This window comes from Miscanthus floridulus, chromosome 6 (genome assembly GCF_019320115.1).
Source record: "Miscanthus floridulus cultivar M001 chromosome 6, ASM1932011v1, whole genome shotgun sequence".
Lineage (NCBI taxonomy): Eukaryota > Viridiplantae > Streptophyta > Magnoliopsida > Poales > Poaceae > Miscanthus > Miscanthus floridulus.
In genome coordinates, this window is record NC_089585.1 from 29,778,435 (window position 1) to 29,796,057 (window position 17,623).

The 17,623-nt window shown below is 45.0% G+C and overlaps 1 pseudogene; it reads right to left on the bottom strand.

The window, feature by feature from the left end:
* LOC136460428 (putative laccase-19) overlaps nt 1–17,194 on the bottom strand; it is a 36,767-nt pseudogene extending 19,573 nt beyond the window's left edge.
* Between the last annotated feature and the right edge of the window lie 429 nt (nt 17,195–17,623).

Below are 17,623 nucleotides of genomic sequence, written 5' to 3' on the forward strand. Positions count from 1 at the left end.
CATCTCATATGGTTTTTCTCTAGCACTACTACTCTATTGCTCTAAACTGCAATATCGTCTATATGTTAGGATGGATGACCGTCAGTGGATGTACACGGGCTATCAGAAGAGGGGTCAATACACAAATGAATGGATTGAGAAGGCCAATGATTTCATGACGAAGGCATTTGCAAACGGACGGCGACATGCCTGGTGTCCCTGTAGGAAGTGTAAGAACAAGGCAATGAAAACATATGAGGAGATGACTAAAGATCTTGTCAACAATGGATTTGTAGAGAACTATACCCGATGGACCATGCATGGTGAACGCCATCGTGCGAGAGAAGAGGTCATGAGACAATGGATCGAGGAGTTTGATTCTGAAGCCGGGGTGGCAGAAATGTTAAATGACCATGACATGGCTTTCGATGAAGGAAGTGCAGAGCAGGAGCCAGAGCAAACTGCAAAGGCGTTTTACGCCATGTTGGATGCGGCACAACAACCCCTTCACGGGCGCACCAATGTTTCTAAACTGGATGCCATTGCACGTCTAATGGCTGTGAAGTCCCAGTTTAGCTGGAGTAGAGAATCCTTCGATCAACTGTTGACAGTAGTTGGCACCCTACTTCCGGATGATCACGTTCTGCCAAAGAACACGTATGAGTCAAATAAAATCCTTCGTGCACTCAAGATGTCGTACGAGAAGATACATGCTTGTCTGAACAGATGCATCTTATTCAGGGGAGAACATGCTGACGATAAGTACTGTCCGAAGTGTAAGGCATATAGGTACATTGAGTTAGAATCTGGTGATGGTCGGAAGACGCAAACAAAAGTCGGCGCAAAGATCCTGAGGTACCTTCCTTTCATACCGAGGATCCAACGGCTTTTCATGAGCGAGGAATCCGCAAAACAGATGACGTGGCACAAAACTGGACGTCGATACACTGACAAGATGATACATCCGTCCGATGGTGAATCATGGAAAAGCTTCGATCAGAAGCATACCGACAAAGCTGACGAGGCTCGTAATGTACGCATTGCACTGGCAACTGATGGGTTCAATCCTTATGGAATGGGTTCTTCACCATACACATGTTGGCCCGTATTCGTCATCCCTCTCAACCTCCCACCTGGCGTCGCCTTTCAACGGCAAAATATTTTCTTGTCACTTATAATTCCAGGACACCCGGGGGCTAATATGAGTGTGTACATGGAGCCTCTGATAGACGATTTGGTCCGTGCATGGGACGAAGGGGTAGTGACATACGACCGATTCACAAAGACAAACTTCAGAATGCATATTTGGTACCATTATTCCATGCATGACTTCCTGGCTTATGGGTTATTTTGTGGCTGGTGTGTTCACACGAAGATGCCATGCCCGATATGCAAGTCAGCTATGGAGTTCTTTCGGTTGGAGAAGGGGGGCAAGTTTTCATCGTTTGACAAACATCGACAATTCCTCCCTCTTGACCACCCATTCAGGAGAGACAAGAAGAACTTTCGAAAAGGTGTCATAGTGGAAGACTCTGCACCGGAAATGATGACAGGTGCCCAGGTTCTTGAGATGTTAGATGGTCTTGTGGTCGACAATGAAAAGGGAGGCTTCGTGGGATACGAAAAAGAGCATGCCTGGACACACAAGTCGTGCTTGTGGAAGCTTCCTTACTTTAAGGACCTCCTTCTTCCACATAACATTGATGTAATGCACACTAAAAAGAATTTCGCCGAGGCGGTCCTTCACACAATCATGGACTGGGAAAAGTCAAAGGACAATGTCAAGGCTAGATTGGATCAAGCAACGCTGTGCGATAGACCAAAGCTAAACATGTTGCCTCCCTTACGCGGGAAGTCATGGAAGAAGCCTAAGGCCGACTTCATCCTAACGAGGGCTCAAAAGAAAGAAGTTCTTCAATGGTTCCAATCATTGATGTTCCCTGACGGGTATGCAGCGAATTGGAGGAGGGGTGTGAACTTAAGTACCATGCGAATCACAGGGCTCAAGAGTCATGATTACCACATATGGATTGAGCGCCTTCTTCCGGTGATGGTTCGTGGCTATTTCCCTGATCACATCTGGCGAGTGATGGCAGAGTTGAGCATGTTCTTCCGCAAGCTATGTGCTAAGGAGATATCTCGGACCGAGATTGAAGAAATGGAAAGAATGGCCCCGGTGTTGCTCTGCAAGTCGGAGAAGATCTTTCCCCCCGGCTTCTTCAATCCGATGCAACATTTGCTCTTGCACCTACCATATGAGGCAAAAATGGGGGGCCCTGTGCATGCCCGTTGGTGCTATCCAATTGAGCGATGCCTAAAGGTTCTTAGAACAAAATGCAAAAATAAATGCAAAATTGAAGCTTCCTGTGCAGAGGCATCCATTGTGGAGGAGGTGTCATACTTCACAACAAGATACTATGCCGACAACCTTCCTAACGTGCATAATCCACCCCCTCGTTACAATACTGCCGACAATCAGTCGACCCTCAGCCTTTTCCGAGGGCAACTCGGAAGTGCAAGTGAACCTACCTTGAAGATGTTGAGCCTAGAAGAGTGGCGCTCTATCCAGCTGTATGTGTTGCGGAACCTTGAAGAGGTTGGCCCATACATTGCGTAAGTTTTACACAAACTTGTTTCTTTTCTTGTCAATATTTCGCATGCACCCATCCAACCCTCTTGTTAATGGCCATTACAGCAAATTTGTTCTCCTCTACCATCATCCATCACGGAGGGAACCCACCGAAGCGGAAGTTGAAACCCTTCTAAGACATGGCGCGGGAGAACGAAATCCCACTTTTATTTGTTGGTTCAAGGAGGAGGTACTGTTCAATTTCATTTGTTGTTTGTACTTAACTCTCAACTTGACAAATATATAACGAATCATCCTACTTGAACTAGCAGGCCAAAACTAACGTGTCTATGAGTGCCGAGTTGAGGCAAGTTGCCAATGGATTTAAATTTAGGGTCAAGTCATTCTCTGTGTACGATGTCAATGGATATCGCTTTCACACAACTAGGCACGAGCAGAGTCGGCCGAATCGAAGAACCACAAATACCGGTGTTTTCACGCCAGGCACAGATGGGTTGGACTACTATGGAATAATTGAAGAAATATACGAACTCAAGTTTCCTGGTTGTGTACCTCTTCGTCCTGTCATATTCAAATGCCATTGGTTTGATCCCAAAGAAGTGATAAAGACCCCTGAGCTTGGGTTAGTCGAAGTTCTAAAGTCATCCGTCTTGCTAGGAGACGACGTGTACATTGTGGCCCAACAGGCCACGCAAGTTTATTATCTCTCATACCCGTGCCAAACCAAAGACCGTCTTAAGGCGTATGATGTTGTGTACAAGGTATCACCGCATGGTAAAGTACCCGTCCCAAACGATGATGATTATAACATCGATGCAAACACATATGACGGAGAGTTCTTTCAAGAAGAAGGATTAGAAGGGAGTTTTGAGATTGTCTTAGATGTAGATCTCGCAATGGAAGTAGACAATGATACGGTCATTGTTGACGGGGATGATGGAGAGGAGGTTCACAACACGAAGGACTTGTTATTACTTGAGCAACACCATTCAGGCAGTGTCGCTAGTGATGAGACTTTGAGAGACGATCATAATTACGTCGACAATAGCGATGATGAGATTTTTGGCCCACCTATCGATGATCTTGATGATTATTTCTAGTACATGTAAGATCTGTAGTACTTATGGCAATTTTATACATGTATGATACATTTACTTATTTTGCATCTCTTTTATACATGTATGATACATTTACTTTTGTATATGTGTACTGATAGTTTATTCCTTTTGTTGCAGGTGATTGATGGTGGGCGATGGAATCAGGAAGATTAGGTCGGTTATGACCTTACTGGCTGGTGGCGAGGGGTCCAGCCAGGGTGGAGGAGGAGGGCGTGCACAGACTGAGGGTGGAGGGCATGCCTAGGGAGGAGGAGGAGGACAACGACGAGGGCGTGCCCAGGAAGGTGGAGCCCAGGGTGGAGGAGGAGGACGGCGACGATGAGGGAGTCGAGAGCTGACACCTCCTCCATAGGACGACGACGACGAGTTCGTAGCAGCCATGGAGGAGGATGAGGAGGAGGAGACTAGGGAGGAGATAGCGGAGGTGGTGGAGGAGGCACGAAGGGAGGATGAGGCCGAGCGGGCTGAGCGCGAGGAGGATGCCGACTTGCTGGCAGAGGAAAATGGGGTGCCTACGGTTTGGCTGCGAGGGTCGTCGCGCCTCCCAGACTTACCCATACAGAGACGGCCAGTGATTCGACCCTCCGGAGCTAAGTAAGTAATTTTTGCATGTTAACACTACTTCACAGGTTTTTAAGTTATAACAGAAACTAATATTCAATCTCAATAACTTTGTGCAGGGATTGGGAAATGGTGATACTAGGGAGTCACTCTCGCCGAGTAAACGGGATCCTGGGTCTTCTGTGCAGGGCAAACTACCCCGGGATGGTGAGGATCGATGGTGTTGTGCAGCCCGCCATGAAGTGGTCCCACTGGCACGCCGCCAGCGATCAGACTGATCGAGCTGGCAGGTGTTATAACAGCAAGGCCGACCGGGTGATGAAAGAGCTGTGGGTACGTGTTCATCGCACTATGCTAATAATAACATCACATTAATTGTATATTACTGACTGTATTTGCTTGTAGGATTACTACACCTTGGCAGAGGGAGTACGTAGGGAGGACGCGGATGACGTGGTGAACAGAGTCTGTGTTCACCGGGTGCAGGACCTCTTCTACGAGACAAAGCTCATGTGCAGAAGAATTTACCATGCCCGCAGAGGACATAGAGTCACCAGAGCACAGGCAGTGCACCTGCCCCTGACTAAGGAGCAATACTTGACGGTAAACATGAGATTACATCATCTGCGATTAATTGCACTGAAATTGATTTATGATTTGTCATGTGCTCGTGTACGTGCAGGTGCCTCCTGCTTGGTGTGCGGGGATGGACAACTGCTGGGAGGCCATTGTGGACAAGTGGTTGAGTGAGGAGTACGAGCAATATCACGCCGTACGCTCACGTTGCCGTGCGATGATGCAGGGTTCCTCGCACAAACAAGGCCCCACTACCCTCAAGGAATATGCAGCTAGATATGTACGTGGATTTCATTTCGTTGTTGCTATGCTAACTCCTGAATGCATAATATCTTATTGTTGTGCTTCTTCCTGCAGACGCGGTTCCACCCCGGCCAGGAGTGCGCCTCGTTCAAGGCATATGCCTTGGCACACAAGGGCAAGGCAAAGGACCCCAACCTTGTCTACAACGCGGAGGACCCACCCGAGGCATATAGCAACCCGAGCGTGCACAGGCGCCTCGGCGAGTACACGGCGATGGCGAGAGAGATCCATGGGTCAGAATTTGATCCGAGCACCGCTGACCTCGAGGGTGACATCGTCATGAGGTTGGGACCAGGTAAGCCACACGGGCGGTACTATATGGGCAACAGCACCATAGACACGGCCAACACTCAGACACTCGCCCAGATTAGAGCCCGGAGCACGAGTTCGAGTCCAGCCATACGCCCACACTCACAGCCCCAGGTGGTAGCACTCCAGGTTAGTTCTGTTGCATTCGTTGTCCATTCATTTTCTACTCGTTCTTTAGTTGCATTCTAACTATGTGATAAATAATTGTAGGCCCAGATTGAAGCCCTGTAGGAGTCACAGCAGGCCTCACAGAGCCAGCTTCAGGCCCTCGAGCTGTCGCACCAGGCCGAGTTGGCATAGGAGAGGGCGCGAGTGTAGGCCCAGCTTGAGGCCTTCCAGCAGGTGCACAAGAACTGGTACGAGTACATGGCCCGTTTTTCTCAGAGCATGGGCCAGCCTCCACCGCCTCCGCCGCCGCCGATGATACCGTTGGTGCCTCCACCGCCGCGCGACGGCACTCCTGTGAGTCACTTAGATGCACTTTTCACTTTCGTGTCATATAGAGCTACCTTCGACTTATACCTTAGTTTGACCTACCATAGCTTAGACCTTAGAATTTGCTTTGATCCAGATAACTCACATGTGCAATCTCATTCTAGGGACCTTCTACAGCTGGATCGAACAACGATATGCAGGGTGATCAAGACCTGGACTTGACTCCGTTTCTCCGTAGGCCTCCGACCATGTGACAGGCCATCCGACCTTGTTTGATGGGTTTGTATGTTGAACTGTGGACTTGGTTGAACTTTGGACACATGTTGATGGTGTTTGTGGACTTTGCATGGTGCTTATCGACATATGTTGGTTATTGTGAGTGGATGTGACATTTGTGGATATATATGTGATATATATTGGCTATCTGTCATGTTATTCTAATTTCCTGTGATTTTGTTGCTTATTGTGACTGGATATGCACTGAAACAAACAAAAAAAAAATTCTGTGGACATATTTTACCGAGTGTAGCACTCGGTAAAACAGAGATCCTGTCAGTTTTATCGAGTGTAGCACTCGGTAAAACAGAGAACAGAACCAAATTGGTTCTGATTCTGTGAATTTTGCCGAGTGTGCCATTTTTTACCGAGTGCCGAAACCCCACTCGGAAATATTTGACTACTTTTTACCGAGTGGGAACACTCGGTAAACATTATTTCCCGAAGTTTATTTGCGGAATTGTTTTAATCACGAAAATGGTTATTATTTTACCGAGTGTTAGGAGGTACACTCGGCAAACATTATTCAAAAAATTTATTTGCGGAATTGTTTTAATCACGAAATGGTAATTTATTTACCGAGTGCTGGTGGTGACACTCGGTAAAAGTCGCCGTTAACGGTCAGTTTGGAGGCTGACGACCGTCAAGTCATAATTGTTTACCGAGTGTCATTGAAGCACTCGGTAAATCCATGCTCCGAGTGCGCCGATATTAGACACTCGGTAAAATAACTTCACCGAGTCGTTGTTTGCCGAGTCCACTTTACCGAGTGTGACACTCGGTAAAGAATTTGCCGAGTGTGTAGCACTGTTTGACGAGTGTTACTCACACTCGGTAACTGCACAGTATCCCGTAGTGAGAGCGACGGTGCCGCTGTGTAAGAGTAGAGCAGGGGTTTAGGGGTTTTCTAGGTCTACATGGGATGATCTTCTTCTTAATGCAAGGGTGGTCGTACCCTTGCAGGTCCGGTTATCAGACACGTGCTCTCCGCTGATGCTAAGAGGAAGAAAGAAGAGCAGTGCGCTGGAGAAGAAGTTGCCGGTGTACTGTTGAAGAAGTTGCCAGCGTTGCTGTTGAAGGAGGACTCGCCGTAGTCGAGTTAGCCGGCGTCGCTGCCTCCACTGCAATCCACGCTGCTCTCCGCTGGGAAAGGCAGTTCGCCGGTGCAATTGCTGTGAATCAAGCACGGGATCGAGACGCTACTGGCTAGCTCTCCTCCGACGAGGATGAGGGTCGCGCCTTCACCGGCCTGAGAGCCATAAAGGGGAAAAGAGCGACGAGGCTCCGTGCGCGGGCAGGCGCTACTGTGCAGCCAGCGGCCTGCGCCCGGCTCCCTGTGGCCTCCGCGCTCCAGCGGCCGGCGGCCCCTGCAGCTGACGAGCCTGCATCCTGCAACCGTTGCCACCTGCGCCGCGGCCTCGCGCGGCTGGCGGTTCGCGCTTGTGGCCTTGCGCCGCAGCCGTTCCCGGTCCCGTGCCCAGCGGCTTCGGCTGGAACGACCCGAGCGTAGCCCCAGCGCCCGACAGAGGCGGCCCTGCCCCTGTGCCTCGCGCATAGTGGCCGGCGGCTCCTGCGCCGCGGCTGGCGCCCCTGCGCGGTGTCCTCGGCCCAGCACTCGTGGCCCTGGCGCAGCACCCACGCCCGCAGCCAGCCCGGCGGAAGGAGGCCCTGCGACGGCGGCTTCCCGGTAGGGGCCCCCGCGGCGTGAAACGCGCATGGCCCCGTCCCCGCACCGCCTGGCTAGTGCTCCCTCGGCGACTGGCTGGTTGTCTGCCGGCTGCTGGCGCCTGACCGGCGACCATGCGACGGCGGCTCTCGCTCTCGCGCGCTGTTGAACCATGGTGGCGGCGGCGCCCATACGGCATCAAGGCCAAGCGACGCGACGTAGTCTGGAACCGTCTTTTTCCACCATCGGAGGATAAGGTCATAGACTCATAGCCTTTTGTGTAAAGAAACTTATCATTTTATTCAAATCACATTGTACGTCTTTGTTGATCATTATATGCATGCTTTTATGTTTTAACTATCTTGTTTTAACATAAATTTTGTACTGCAATATATTGCATTTATACCTCATATAAATGCTAGTTTTAGACCTCATGACTAAATAAATGATGATGCAAATTATGGCCCCGTTCGCGTGCCCTTAAACCCGGCATGACCCGCTTCTTTTTTCATCCGAAACAGTATTTTTCTCTCACAAATTCCTCCAGCATTCCTCCAAACCATCCAAATTCCTCGAGAATTCCTCCAAAATTTTTACTCCTATACATTGTTTTGTTTTAGGACCACAAAAATGTTCATATATAAACATACATAGTTTGTCGATTTTATTATTTGGCAATTAGTCTTAATTTCAATAAAATCAAATTCTCTTAATTAAGTATTACTTAATTAATGATAGATTATGCAAAACAAATTCAATGCATATCTTGGATATGTTTGGGATTATAGCACAAGCGATGGAGTCCTAGACATTGGCTGCGCTTAATCAATGTCGGATTATTCGACCCAGAGACCATGCCTACGACAGCGATTATTCGCCCATTGCTGAGAGGTATACATCATGTTTATTTAAACTTGATGATTACTTACATTGTGTTGCCTCAAATAAGTGTTTTGGAAATATGTGAATGGTACACCTTTACGGTGTCTACCATCTTCATTATTAAAACCTACACATAGGTAGTAGAGCCTTAGGCATTGGCTACGGTATATTCACAAGAATATATAGCCCAGAGACCATGTCTATAGCAGTAATTTATTTACCTATTGCTGAGAGATCTACTCTATGTTTCGGACATAGAGATTATCTACAATGTATGTACCAACATTAATAATGATTGTTTGTGAGGTCTACACATCTTGTAATTATCTCTAATTGTTGTGAGGTTTACAATTTTGTTGACTACCTCCAACTATCCAAAACCAAGTGACAAGATATAGAATCCCCTAGAATTTTGCATTTGATATTATAACATTGCCATATTAATTTTTAATTTATCATTGTCGTAAATTAATTAAATCAATGGTTTGTCTCGTGTTGTGGATACTGACTTTAGAGGAGTATGATGAACTCGCTCTAGATGGCATCACTATCCCACATGGACAATGGACATTAATATTGGTTTTATCCCATGGATTAATGGAAGAATTTAATAAACCTTAATTAGGGGTTATTTGTTATAGATCAAAGGAAATTGTGCCTTACTGCCGTTAAGGTACTACGTCCATAAAGATTTTCGATAAGACTATCTTGTGGAAAGAAATGCACATCCTTTGTGGCTCACTCTTTAGGGGTATTATGAACAAAAACATGAACTCATATAGCTTGAGGCTAATCATGAGTTGATCATGTCGCTAGTTTTTCAAACCATGAAAGACTACGATCATATTGTTCATACAATTCACTTCCAATGGTGGAAGCAAAATGCCTAATGTGCAAATGAGTCATGACAATGTGAACACAAGAATGACAGAGTAATGTCATATATGTGGTTATGTTTAGCATAGCGCTACCATACTTTTAATTTTGCAACTGATCTATATCAAAAGTCTATAAGGGAAGAAACAGGACCCAAAACATAAGATATGAAATATGTTTCAATTTTAAATCTGAAGCTACTTAGAAGGTTTGTTGTTTTTGCTGGATCTTATGGGATCGTGTAACAACACTCCTCTTTTCTCCATAAGAGAACCCCAAATGCATGGACGACATGATCATCGAATATGATTCGAATGACTTGCTTTGAGATTTGGAATAATCTCATGGTCCATTGATATTATTTGATAATGTCTATCAGAATATGTTTTAATACTTGTTGTCAATGCATAACTATTGGGGGTATCATATTGATGTATTTGATACTCGATAATATTTATATACTTCTATATATTATACAAGAATTTCATTGAATTCTTGTTATATATAGATTGTACGGGAATCATTCCAATAGCTAATGATATGTGCCTAGTGGGCCCTTTGTACCATAAACTCTATAATTAGGGAAGCAAAATATTCTTGGTTCTTAAGACAAGAAGAGGGAATATTTTGGCCATCGTTGATGCGACGAAATGATAGTTTAGGCCTATGTTGCCACTATCATTCTTCCTATGGATACCGAGCTAGCAATTAAGGATATTTAATTATGTCCTAATTACACTCATATCTTACCAAATTATAGAGATATCCAAATGTGTTTTTGTATGGAAACAAAAAAAGACAACATTGGAATATGGTATATAAGTAATAAGATAAGTCTCGTTTTGGTTGTATTATGCATACAACCATCCCCGTACAACATGTTGCATTGTTGTGAGCTCATTATCCTAAATACTACTGAATTTTTGTGCCTACAATAACGATTGTTTGGTATAACAAGGATTTAGTTACATATCCAAAAGGATAAATGGAATCTATGAGTATGACATCAAGGTCATAGCAGGACCATTGTTAGTGAATTTTTATTTGCCAACTTAATGTCGGGGTCAGGCAAGATTTACACTCCTGATTTGAGGTTAACTGTATATCCCCTATATGCATTTAGTACTGTGGGAATCCATGAAGATTTTCTATTTGCGTAAGATTGGGTTACGTTGTATACGTACCAATCTCACCACCACAGCATACATTGGTTGGTACACATAGGACATTGGGGATCAATGTAAGATTTCAATCTCCGTCGATTGTTAAGTATCTAGAACCTCTAATGGAGGATCTATTTACGGCACTGTACGCTAGGTTTATTTTGATAATGAGCTTTTCCAGGCATTAGAGGGAGATTTGAAGTACCATATATAATGCCAAGAAATCATTTAGAATGCATAGGCGACAAATGATCTATGATGTTAGGCATCAGTCATAGAGGTAGCACCTCATTTTCAAACCGTCATAGCACCAGTCATAGATTCTGTATGCTGATGACAGTTTCAAAAACCATCATAAGGAAACCATCATGTATCAACAGGATTCTTGTAGTGACCTTGCGAGTAAATATTGGTTATTATCCAGTGGATGGATGTGATCCACAAACCTAGCTCCGAGGTGTGCCTAATATTGATGCTAGGATATCGGAAAGCTCTGACTCTCATTTTGGAAAGTCAAGATGAGTCATTCAGGGTACTTTGAGTTTTGATAAACTGGAGAACTATATGATAGAAAGGCTATATGTGTCGACACATACTTCTCTGAATAAATTATATACAACATTTCAAGTCATCCAGTGAATAAGACCAATGCAGAGTGCTTTGTCACTCTTACTGGAACTTGTTGAGTGATGTAATACATGAAGAGATAGTCTTTCTCACCAGAAAAGAGATGTTTTGGGGCTGCGATACCAACACCTTGAGGTATCTTTATTGTGTGATACAAAAATGTTTTCATCCTAGAATGGATTGGGAACAATATGATGGTGAGATTAAAGCAAAGACTAGTTGCACAAGGTGTTTATGCAAAGCCCAAGCATTGTTTTTCAATGCAAATTATTCTGGATAGTATGTGTTATAAATTTCCAATACAATCTTTTGATTGGCAGTACAAAAGCATCTATCTTTGCAGTTGATAGTTGATAGATATAGTGATTGCATATATTTATATGATCACTTGATTTGGTGTATTTGTGAAGCTTTCGGGTTATATGATGGTCAATAATCTTGACATCATTGGTGATGAACACATGTTAATAACATGTAGTAATCTAAAGACGGAGTTTCAGATGGAAGATACTGGACTAAACCAAAATTTCATTTTGTGTTTATGATCTAAACATCTTCTCCCATGATTTTGTATAAAAGCTATCTATATCCAGATCATATTGAGTGATTCAATATGAAGGTATCCTATGGTTGTTCTACCACATGATAGAGGAAGATTGTTTTATGCCATAGTGATTGAGATGAGATATTGGGACATGTGGTCCATTATCTCTGTGTTATTGATGTGCTACTATATCTTGCAAAAGTTCTCGATCGAATGCTATTTTTGCAATTATTTGCTATCTAGTAGCAGCGCTACTCCTGCCAAATGTCGGTGGATTGAAGATAAGAATATCTTTTGTTATCTTAATACCACAGGTGATTTTGGTGTTCAGTTTGGAAGAACCCATGACCCGATTGGATATAATGAATTCTGGTTATCTATTAGATCCCCAAATTCTAGATCGTTAAAAGGCTTAATGTATATCTGGAAAGACCATTTTATGGAAGTCTTTAAATAGACACTAATGGTCACTTCCACCAATCATTCTGATATTGTACTCTACAAGGCTTCACATGAATGTGTATACCTTGTCAGAATGATATATCACATACTGAAGTTATATGGTGTTGATTCTATGAATAAATGATCATTATCTATAAAGGTAATACAACTTGTGTTGTGTAGATGGAGACAAGTTATACTTAATGCAATATATTACACTAAGATGGTTCTGTTCCATAGGTAATATGGGCATATGAACATTTGCAAACTAAGTCTTGTGATAATCTTGCAGAGATATTCACAGAATCTACCATACTCCATATTTCTTATGTGTTGTGTGCATTGGTATGCATTTACATTGTGATTTGCAAGTATCAGGGGAAGAGTCTCTCTGATTAATAACTTGTTACAAACATTATATTGCACTCTTTTCTTTGTATGAGTTTTTTTCCTTTGAATTTCTCATATAAAGTTTTTAATGAAGCAATATGGACACAAGGTTATGTCATATTATCTATTTTTCCCTCACGGAGTTTTTGATTGACGATATTGGGACATACGATGTATTGTACTCTTTTCTTTATGTGAGTTTTCCATTTATGGTTTCTCATATAAAGTTTTTGATGAGGCAATATCAACACAAAGTTATATACTATATCATCTATTTTTCTCCATCGGGGTGTTTAGGAAGATGATATTTGACGCATATTGACCATATGGTTAAGGTATTTTTAGACTAAGGTTTTGAGTTTACCTCAAAGGGTCTAATAACATTAGTGATTGTATATGATCGTGTTTCTCCTTATTTTTTTCCACTGGGGTTTAAGGAGTTTTGCCTGGTATACGCTATTACTTTGGTTTTTCCCACATGGTTTTTCAAAGATTAATAATGATACATAATAGATGAATAGTGAAAATTACAAGGAGCTAATTGATCAAGGGGGAGCGTTGAGAATTATTATTTAATGATCAGTTAGGGATTAATTCAAAGGGTATCTTTTCATCACTCTCTCTTTCAGACTTGTAACCACACACACATGGGCCCTGTATATATGTGTACACACTGTTAATTGGAAATACACAGACATCATTTTGCATTCGATCGATCTATCTCGCTCTCTCTACTGTTAACAATAGGTACATCCATTATAGGAAAGGCCAATTGTTGGGGGTTGTCCGTTTTATTTGTTTGTCCTCCTCGGTCTATCTTTTGTTCCATTCGAAGAGATGTTGCAGCCAATGCCTATGAAGCGTTGTACGCGAACCGCCGCACCCTAGAAGTCATGCCCGTGGAGGTGCATCATGTTGGAGTCGGTCTGCATCGTGGCCGTGCTCTGCAACACGACCTCGACAGTAGCGTTGTGCGCGAACCGGCGTACCGTCGTCGTGGCCTTCCTTGTGGCCTCCAGCGGCACGCCGGGGCCGACCGCGATCAGCGCCGGGTCGGTGAAGTTGAACACGCTCGGCGGCCTGGTCGGCAGCTCCTGCACCGCTATGTCGTTGCCGCCGTACTGCCGCGCCTCCAGCAACGACGTCTTCTCGGGGAGGCGGAAAGGCCGAAGGAGACGTTGTTCATGTAGGCCACCTCGATGGCCTCGTCGCTGCCTCCCCTCCTGCAGGACAGCCTGTCCCCTCGGCATATGGTGCCCTTGCCGAGCGAGATGAAGAGGTGCTCGTCGACGCGGCCCCGAAGCTGCGGCAGCAGCGGGTGGGTGGGCAGGCTGGACAGGTTGCCGTGGAAGTAGAACGTCGTCATCGTGTCGTGCTGGTTGGGCATCTCCGGCATGGGGGGCGACCGGTCTCTGCACCTGTCCGTGTCGTCGCGGGGATGTCTGTGTACTGCACTATCCCTCTGGATATGAACACCGGGATCTGGGGATCCGGGGCCGGCGGCTGGTTGGCTAGCGCGGCCGTGTAGTAGCGGCAGGGCGGGGCGTCGGCGACCATGAGGACGTCGAACGTCTCGCCGGGCGCGACGTCGACCATGTCGGTGGTATAAGGTGTGTAGCGTGATGTAGTTGGCGACAGCGCCGACCTACCGTGAACTTGTGGCCGGCGACCTTGAAGTAGTACTCGGAGAAGAGCGCCCCGTTGACTAGCCGGATGAGCATGTACATCTTTCCATGCTCCACGTTCAGAACGAAGTTGTCTTCTACGTTTTTTTTTTTGAAGAGTAGTTGAATTCTACGATGCCTGCAGCAGAACAAGGCATGCAGACGTTATGTGTGTGCCTGTCTCTCTCTCTTTTTCTTCTTCTTTTGCTTTCTCATATATTTTATAAAACGGACTTTCTATAGATCCCCACCAGTGATCAATTATTCTCGCAGTGAATAGTTAACGTTCCAGTAAGTCCAACGTTGATTCTTTCGGACGTGTCAATTGGACAAATATGTCCATAGTGACTTGGATGAATATCTTGGCTACAAAAACTTGTAGTTCTCCTTGTCAATCCTCTGGGACTCAAACAACTCACTTTTCACCCATGTACCATTTGCATGGCGAATTGGTTTGATAAAAAACTTGAGCTCCATGGTCTCGTCTCACGTGTACATGAACATGACACGGATCGAGCGGTGAAAGCTTTTTTTAGTACTACGAGTGTATAACAGGATGCGGGATGTGAAATTTATGGGCAACCAGGCCGCCCTTCTGTGAAGGCAAAGCTTTATTTAGCTGGAAGTAGAGCTGCAACTTGGGCATGTGCCATTTGAGGGCGGGTCATGGCACGGTCTTTAGGTATGACCCGAAGCACGGCACGACACGAAATGTTTTGAACCATGCCGGCACGACATGAACACGAGGGCCGTGCCATGCCTAGGATCTCGACACAGCGGGCTACATGGCCAGGCCCGTATTTTGGGCCATGCTTAGGCCGGCACGGCACGAAAATGGCATGTAGATACTTCTACGACTATACAATGTAATTTTCTAGCATTTATTATACTATCTCTCGTCTAATTCTTGAATAGATTATGAAAATGATTAAAACTTTCATTAAAATAGTACACACAAAATATATATACTTCATGTCACGAGTGAAAAAACAAAAACTAGTAGATATATTTTGAGGGCCGTGCTTGGACCGGCACGACCCGAAGGCGTACTGGCGTGCCACGGGCCATGCTTGGGCTGAAGAAAAGATTTACCGTGCTATATCGGCATAGCCCGACGTGCCTCCCATGCCTAGAGAGCACGACCCAAAGCGGCACGAAACACGAGAGGGCCATGCCGCACCGGCCCGACCCGGCCCGAGTCCCACCTCTATCTGGAAGTACTAGTCTGTAGCAGGCGCGGTTGTGGTTGCTGCTGGTAAAGGAAGCGAGCTTTTCGTGTTTTGTTGGCATTGCTCTCTTTCTTCTTTTGGTTGAGATGGGTTCTGTCAAAAGATATTATTACTGGAAATGGTTATAAAGTAGTTTTTGAATATTTTAAAGGAAAGGATAACGACTTACCTGACATATTCTCTCGTGCATCTATTTTACAGGAACGAAGAAAGGAATGAGCTTCACTGGTGTTGAACATTTCACTTTTGGGCCAGAAAATAATCTAAGAATATTTCCCCCAAAATTCATACAAGTTCAAACCCAAAAATGTGGTACTAGATGATGTCCAAGAATTCATTTTGGATAATTTCTGGTATCAATATAAAAACAGAAGAGAAGAAAAAAGGATGCATGCTCTCAATATTGAACAACCTAGCTGAATATTTCAATATGATGAATGGAAAGATTCATATACCAGAAGAGGATAACCTGCCAGAGCATAGACCCTTATATTTAATATTTAATGGAAAGCAGCTAGGAATATATATGCATCATATGAAGAATAGTAGCTTTAAAATTAAAAGGAACGAATCAGGGAGAACTAAGTGTGGAAGAAATATGAAGATATCGATGAAATATTAACACTAGCAAGAAAAAAATGCAGTATGAATTATTATATAGAGCCTGCCTGCAAAAGAATATATGCAAAAGCATAGGAAATCTCAATTCTGAAATACCAGACACACTAATTAAATAATATATTAATATAAAATATATGGACGGGACTATGCAGGATCTATGTGGCTGGCGAATCCATCAAGACATGTGGTTCGTGCAGACGCAGTTGTGTTAGTCCTACTCGGTACTCACCATATATTTTGTGAGTCTATATTTTATAAGGAATGGGTTGCTTTTCCCTAATATTCTTTAGTCGTGGCACACTTCGATGATCGACTATCGTCTCCCCAGGCAATTCCACCCAAAGGGAACACTTCTCTACGATAACACTATGTCCGGCTATAACAAGAACAAAAACACATGAAGATGTTTCTCCTATAGGGTCCCTTACTAGCATAGAGACTCATCTCATGAGACCAGACTAAAGAACAATAGGGATTTTCAAAGATAAACTACTCTATTAAAATAGACAAGCTTCGCCTTTCCCTTTCGGGAGGCCCCAAACACAAGAACAACAAGAGCGGACTTACCTCACTACAGGCGAGGCACTGCTCCTGCTCGGGACTACAAAGATTACAAGTTGGAACAGGAAACTAGGACTACAGCACTCGCTCTCACACTCAGCACTGCTATCCTGGACTCTTGCTTCCTCCTGTGTTCCTGCTGCTCCTTCGTTGATGTTGCCTTTTATACCAGCGTTGAGGGGTTTATTATTGTTGTACACACCTGGTGAACAGCTGTCGCGCTCCACGGCACCACCGCTTGGCAGGGCTCGCATGCGCTCTAGGCGCAATCTACTGCTGCTGCGTGTACTTAGGGCCTGTTTGGTAGGGCTCTGGCTCTTCTGAAAATAGCTTCGGCTCTGGCTCCTCTGAAGGAGCAGCTCCTCTGGAGGAGCTGAAGCCATTCTGGAAAACGTTTGGCAAAACGGCTCCTTCGCACTAGACAACGTGAACCCACAGCAAGGAGCCGCGCGAAGATCGTTTTTTAGGCTTCTCCTACGTAGGCAAAAAATGGCTCCGGCTCTTGACCGGCTCCCCATACGGAGCCCTTTCTAAAACGGACGTTTGGCACAGCTCCTGCAGGAGCCGAAGCTGAAGCCCCTGCAGGAGCCCTGCCAAAGAGGCTCTTAGTGTTCTGCTAATCGCGTGGGATCGGATGACAATCACGCTTTGGGATTCTTGGGATCGATTGATGACCACGCTCTGGATTCTCGCTTGCGCTTCCTCGTGTCCTGTGTTCGAGGAACACCACTGTGGGTGTGCGTGTGCGCGTGTGGGCGTGCGTGTGAGTGTGCGTGTGGGTGTGGGTGTGCGCGTGCGTATGCGTGTTTGTG